Source organism: Herpailurus yagouaroundi, unplaced genomic scaffold, assembly GCF_014898765.1.
Source record: "Herpailurus yagouaroundi ecotype Mexico unplaced genomic scaffold, PumYag 140, whole genome shotgun sequence".
In the NCBI taxonomy this organism is placed as follows: Eukaryota; Metazoa; Chordata; class Mammalia; order Carnivora; family Felidae; genus Herpailurus; species Herpailurus yagouaroundi.
In genome coordinates, this window is record NW_024412395.1 from 45,720,105 (window position 1) to 45,727,554 (window position 7,450).

At 36.7% G+C, this 7,450-nt stretch overlaps 1 long non-coding RNA gene across 1 annotated transcript; it reads right to left on the reverse strand.

Annotated features, from left to right (window-relative positions):
• Window positions 1–865: 865 nt before the first annotated feature.
• LOC121030252 (uncharacterized) lies at window positions 866–7,055 on the reverse strand. The gene is made up of 3 exons (XR_005790137.1): window positions 6,996–7,055; window positions 6,328–6,377; window positions 866–989 (listed from the first exon to the last, which is right to left on the reverse strand). It is a non-coding gene; the product is annotated as an uncharacterized LOC121030252 (long non-coding RNA).
• Between the last annotated feature and the right edge of the window lie 395 nt (window positions 7,056–7,450).

The window sequence follows — 7,450 nt, forward strand, 5'->3', positions numbered from 1 at the left end:
TCCTTTTTAAATTTTTGTTTTTGAAATCTCCCGATCTCAAGTTTAAATGTGCTTATGAAAAGATACAGGTGGGTAGATATACCTCCATTTGCTCAGACAGTTATTGAGGGGTGGTGGTCTTACATCCAGACCATAATGCAAAACTCTTTACATGCCCTGCAACAGAAGACTTGTCCTCAGTGATCTGTTTTATGATCATTTCATTTTACTGCATCTCTCACTTTGTTCCCGTATTTACCTACCCCACTCCCATTCCAAAAAAACAAAAAAAAAAAAAACAAAAAACAAAAAAAAACAACAAAAAACGCAGGGCATGGAACACCTCTGGGTTCACCTATTCCCCAAAAATAAATTCAATCAGTAAATACTTTTAAGACCCAGTGCTTTGAAGGCTGTTGAAATTTTCTTTAAAGCTCAAAATTAGCATCAACAATAAACAAAGTCAAAATAGTTAAACACGATTAAAATGTAAAACTTAGGCTTTTGTTGTTAATTTAACCTTAGAATTTAAAAGTGTTCTATACTTAAGATCCAACTTGATATACTGCATAAACCATTTTAAAACTTGGAAAGCAGTCTATATTTTTCTGAAATATTTCTGTGTTTAAAATCAATTGCAACCATTAGTTTATTCCAAATAGAACAAATTAGGTAATTATTATAAAACAAGCTGTATTTTTCTATTACTTAGAAGTACATTTTGTTGTTAGGAAATATATATAAACTAAGACTTTAGATTAAATGTAACAAAAATCAAATCCAAATCTTGATTCAAGAGACAAGAAGAATTCATTTTAAGGATACTCTGATCTTCACAAATCAAGGACAAAGTAACAATTGCATTCAAGGACACAAGTACCATTAGGATTCTCCCTTCATATCTGGCTTCCATTCTTTGAATATCCGATTTAATCTTCTCTTTCTCTTTGCAGACCAACTGCTGCTGTTCTTCTGGTCTTCTGAGCAGGAAAGATGGCTGCTGATTTCTCCTGAATTGTATAAAGCACAGCATCAAATTCCCAGAGAGAAATTGATTTTGCAGACACTTTTTTTTTTTTTCTAAAATGATGTTAGAGTCTGATGGGTGCAGCGTGGGTGAAGTACCCAAACTGCTGGACAGTTGTTTGTAACCAGCAGACCAGTAACTAGAGAAGGGACCGCAATTTGTTTTACTTGGGCTAAGAGAGTCCTTTCCTGAACCTATCAACTGCAATCAGCAGTTGTAGACCATCATCCTATATGGCAGTCAACATTATAGCCATTATATTCTCTGAAGCCAGTGAAGTTTTCAGCATTGAAATAATATTGTTTGGGCATATCTTTGTTTTTTCTCGGCAATTCCTGGGAATTGCACCAAAGAAGCATTCTGAAAGTTAAAGGAAGGGGCTTCACTTGACTCCTTTAAGAGTCCCTCGTGTCAGTGAAAGAGTCTGCGGAGGGTGGTAAAGAGGGAAATTGAATACTTGTCAGACTTGGCATTGAAACTAATGATAATAATACATGTCTGGAAAACGGGTTAACATAGTTAACACAGAGGAAAGACATTGTTTCAATTCCTTTGTCCCCTCTAGATAGAGTAAAACTGTGTAGAAATAACCCATCATCTATGACCACCACTCTATCAGGGCCTATTGGGTGGAGAAGGGCCTTATAGGCTTGCTTGTACCCTGCACTGGCCCCAGCCTGTGAGTCCCATTATGTTTGTGCAGTTCAGGACAGAAACAGAGATTCGGATCAAGGGTTCTCTGACATTGCAGATTTGTATTCTGAGTGATCACAAAATAGTGCTGCCAATAGCCTTTGCTTTTATAGCTCTGTGAGGAGACAAAGAAAATAAGATTAAGGAGAAACTGAGAAGTTGTGATAGAGTGCATTTGAGGCGTTCCAAAAGGGCCCTTGGTCTATAAGAGGAGAAATATACATATGTGTTCAGAACAAAACCATTCTTGCCAACATCGATGAAAGGCATTTTGAAGGTACTGTACCTTGGCATTCAGCTGGATACAAGTGAATTTTTTCAGGTGCTGATTTGTAAACTAACAACTTTAAAAAAGCTCTTTGTTGCTTTACAAACATGAAGTGGTGTGATTCCTCTGGGAATTCTGAACAAGCAAATATTTTTGTTAGACATGGCAGTGTTTTACAGGAATATGTTACTTTCATTGGTTTCAATGTAAATCCTGAGAAGAATTTTTTACTTCCCGTGTAAAGGGCTTGGCAAAGCATCCCATCTAGGAATCAAGCCTATTAATATGTGAATTACATACACAGCTCCCAAGGCGTGGATGGGAGAATAAACTTCATATTCCGTATATGCAGCAGCTATATTAACATGATAGATTTTCAGTCTCTACAGGATCCATTACTGTGTTTTGGGCCAATAGTCCATGAATTTGAAGGATTTATACAATGGACCATAACAGCTCCTTAGGTACGATTATGTCCCATCAGATGAAAAAATGTCTTTTTAAAACCTTCCTATTAACCTGTTTGCTCCATAGACCATAATCCTTTGAAGGTTAAATTATATACATAGCAAAATGGGCCAGATCACCTCATTTTGTGTTTTAAAATGTATTTATAGTGAAAAAGCTCTCCAAGATGGGAGAGTGGGAATTGTACCCAAGAGTACCATCAAATCAAGGTGATTTTTAAATGTGAGCAACAGGTACTACTTGCAATTTCTGCTAAGGAAAGAAATCTTGATGATCCAAAGATAATACTGACTCCTTTATGTACCATTTACATTCAAAATCATCTAAAAACGGATCAAACAATTGAATACAACCTTAGCAGTCAAATAACATGAGATAACGGCTCTTAAATCTCAGGCAGGCACAAAGAATCACAATAAAGATGTATGCTACAAATTAAATGGAAAAACATTGTTAAAATATTATGCTGCCTATGTGTTATTTATTTTTGGTATGTATAGGAGAAGAATGAGGCCACCTGAATTTTGTTTGTTGTTCTTTTCTTTTTCTTTTGAGAGAGAGAAAGGGAGCCCGAGTGAGAAAGGGACAGGGAAAGAGCAGGGGAGAGAAAGAGAGAGAAGCGGGGCTCACCCAAAAGCAGGGCTCGGGCTCACCAGATGTGGGACTCAAATTCACAAACCATGAGATCATGACCTGAGCCCAAGTCAGATGCTTAACGACTGAGCCACCCAGGCATCCGTGGGTCGCATGAATTTTGAATTATTGATATGGTTTTATTTTTTTCACAAATACTGTCATACCTAGTATTTTGTTAAAGAAGGCTAATTATTTAATGCATTTTAATTAATGTATCAATGAAGTCTAAATTATTAATTTAATATTCCTCTCAGATAATAAGAGGCTACTGCTACCACTGCTCTAAGTCACAAAAGCAGCTATAAATATGGAGTTGCTGGAGAGAAGTACTTGATGATCCAAGCATCGCTAAACAGTTGCAATGAACCACAAACCAGCCTCCAACTACCTAGAACCAGTCCTGACAGGCATGGTTGCTCTCATTTCAAAGATAAGCACTGATGGCACAGAAATGTTTAAGATTTGGAGTGTGTAGGCTAAACAATTCAATTAAAATATTTGAAATCAGAATAGTGAATGGCTCAATTTTGAGAAAAGATGATTGTTTTTTCAGTCAGGTACTTTGGTGAATGCCTTTCTACTCCTATCCTGATATGTTGTTCTCCTTCTTCCTTTGAATTCCTATTAGCGATGTTCATTATTTTTTTCATAAGCTTTGAGATCTTTGGAGAAATGACAATATAAATCTAAAGAGAAACAGAAAATAAACGCAATGTAAATATAAGGAGGACCAGAAAATAAATGTCTGTGAACTGTCCTACTGCCCTCTTCTTTTTAGCAAATGAAGAGGTGGAAAGAATGGACAAGGTAATAAAAAATGACCCGAAAAATTACATCATCCCTAGGTAAAAAGTCTCCATTTTCTCACTCAAATGTGTTCGTCTTCTGTACCCCACTGAGTCCTTATCAGTACATGGAGGGTGATAATACACATCCTTACTCTCTCATGATGCAGTTCTCCTTTGGATAGAGATCTGTAAATGGATTTAATTTTAACACGGATTCCCCTCTAATCTGTATGCTCTGCCAGCTCATTTGTGAGCCTATGCATTATTAAATATGTTGTGATAATTAGGAAGGCTACACTTAAAAGGGATCCTTACTTAGCCTAAATATAAACAACCAGTGCAGTTGTGTTGTCTTTCTAGACAACATTTCTCCACAATGGTAGAGCAATTAAAACTGGAAAAATCCAAATAGTTTTTTTTTTTCTTTCTCTTTTCTATATCTGGCATGATAGAGGCCCATTTTTATTCAACTCAGCTCTTTCTTTTAAAAATATGTGGGAGAGAGAGGGGGTAGATTTCTACTCTAAAGACCTCCAAGACTATTGGCTTTCTCTTTGCCTTCGTTTTTGGGTTGAGGCCCCCATATCACAACAGAAAGATGTTCTCACTCTGCTTCCCTAGGCATTTATGATCTGCTCTTACAAAGCACACTTGAGGAATGGCTAGGCAAACCACATGGCTGAAATGCCTTTTGGGTCTACTCTTTGATTCCCAAGCTCTAATTGGAGTTATGTAGAGACCAAGAAAAAGAGCATTAAACATCCACATAGAGCCACAGAAATCCCCCATTTTCTCTCTTATTTTGGAGGCCTGTGGGAGTGCCTTTCAAAAGGAAAGGTTACAATTACACTGGCTATTATTTAAATCTGCTTCTTGACATTGAGGTAATGTTCTCATTTCCTCTCCAAATGGACCATTCGTCCAGTTAGGCAATAGAGCTTTGTTTTTGTTTTTACTATTTGTTCTTCTTTGTTTTGTTTTCATTTTTGTATTATCCAGTTGTGAATATTTAGCAATGAAAATGACAAGCACAAATTCATGAATATAAATGTTCTCTTTGACATTAGGCCTGACATAGCCTGCAAGTACAAACCTTCTGTGGAAAAGATTTTATCTTACTCCCTTGTAAACCACTAATCACACCAATTCTTAATGGATTAATCTTCTAAAAGATATAATGAATATGGGATATTGTGTATTTCTTGTTGCAGAATTTTGCCATCTTCTAAGATTCAAGTTTGTAAAAGGGGAGTGAGGTTGAGAGTTTCAAACCAAAAAAAAAAAATCTCTCAATTTTTGTATGCTAGGTATTCATGATTGTGACCTAATTTGAGCTCTGTGCACCAGACCAGCATATGGGTTGGGCATAGATCTGCAGACGATAACATAGTAGAGAGAGCTAACCTTCCTTCCCCGTCTCCTCCCAGGCAAAAACGTGCACCAGTCACACTGCTGAGCATTAGGTTAACCTAATGTTGCCCTTGATGGGAGAAAAATATCAGGTTCATTAATATTGTAAATAATATAATCAATTGGGAACACATTGTGTCAACTACACATTAGAAACATTTGCTTTTAAAACCTTTCGCAGCAATTACCCAATTGGTATTTATAAATTACAATCACACACACAGATCAAGGAAACTCACTAGACCAATTACCTATGCATGAATGATTTCACCTTTCAGGACACTAGTAAAAGTAAGACATCAAATACAATAGTTTATCTTTCTCTGTGGTCTAGAAATTGAGAGCTAGTCATGCTTAAAAATTAGCATTTAGTGGTCCAGGTTAAGGTCATGTGCCAATCCCAGTGATTCACAACTAAAGAAAAGAAATAAAGGAAAGGATAGAAGAAAAATGGAAAATAGAACAGAAAGAAGGCAGCCAGCATTGAATCAGCCTAGAAAACTTTAAAGCGGATATGCAAACATCTATCCGTACTTTTCATAAATAGATTCAAGAAATAATTGGTAGCTAGCATCAGATCCCTAGCTGGAAATAGTTTCTGAAACAAAGCCTGAAGACATTTGTGTGCACACCAAAAAAGCTATATAACATGCAATTCCACTATTCCATATAGATGGGATACACCGACCATCTTTAGAGTTTTGGACACAGCCTGGTTCCCACGAAAATAGATTTCCTCCTTTTACTTCACAGAGAATGGTAGGTTTAAGGAGGAAGGAGGGGAAGGTAATGGAGCAGTATTGAATCTTTTGGAAAAGTACTGGTACAAATACCCTACGATGGCTGGCCCAATTGCACAAATCAGTTTCCCTCTGAAGCTTCCGTTGGTATGGTTACAAATCACTGTAAAGCATAAATGATTTAAAAATACACGATAATGTTGAAGTTACAAGCTACCCAATAATTATCCCAGGGCGCGATGCAGCTGTTTGATATTATTATCAAACGCTTTAAAAGAGAGATGTCACCACTTAATCTAATTCCCTACAAAGTCATACCTTAACTACATTTTCTGTATGTTGTCTCCTGCTTCGCTCCTAGGATATTTCTGTAAGGAAAAGCACAGTGGATCAAAATTGATTATGCAATAAGTTAGACCACTCTATTGTCTCATTTAGGTCCAAAAAGGATGAACAGATTGTGAGACAATTCTTCTGCTCAGTCAATTCTTACTCTAGCCATGTTGGGTTTCTTCAAACCTGAGAAGATCAACTGGCCTTTGCTCTTGCTCATTCCTCTGTCTCGTATGCTTCCCCCATATTCTCATGGTCCATTAAAGCTCTCACCCAAACTTCACCTGCTAAGTGATTGCTCCCCCCTTCTCCACTCCTTTATCACTCCATCCTCTTACCATGCTCTGTTTTTCTGCATAGTACTTATCATTCTCTGAATGTGTCCTATCCATTTATCTACATACTACAATATAAGTTACATAAGAGCTGGAGTTTTGTCTCTCCTGTTCACTATTTTCCTCATCAGTATCTGGCTTGTAGAAGACATGCAATGTACAAATGGTGCATAAATGCACTTACTGATTACTCATACATAGAAACTAGCAACTAGTTATTGACCCAATGGTTGGTTATACTCCTGGTTGTAGCTCTAAAACTTTAAGACTGTTGTAGTTCTACCAACGTTCTTATTGCAATGAGCTATACATACACACCTCTCAACCATAGGCAGCAAGGTGTTTAGCGTAGGATATGTAAGAATACATTTATCTAAAAAAAACAATGAGAGAAACAAAGCATTGCATTGTGTAACATACTTGGCTGGCTTTGACCCAAGATAATCAAAACCCCAACACAACCCTTCCTAATGAGAGATGGACCTGCTTCCCATTCTTGTAAAAACTCTTAGCGTGGGTATTCATTTGTGCAATACCTGGACAATAAGGAATCGTATTTTCAAATCGTATCAGTTTGTGTCATAACCTTAATGTTACTTAAAGCTACACCTTCAGGAAAATCTATTTGAAAATAAAAATAATTACTTAAGTATAGTGTTTATATTGTGGAATTTTGGAAAAGTAATCAGGGTAGACAGCTACTACTTTGTGTTACAAATCTCAATGTGAAATTTCAGAAATTCTCCCTGCATTAAAAATGAATTAACTGTGTG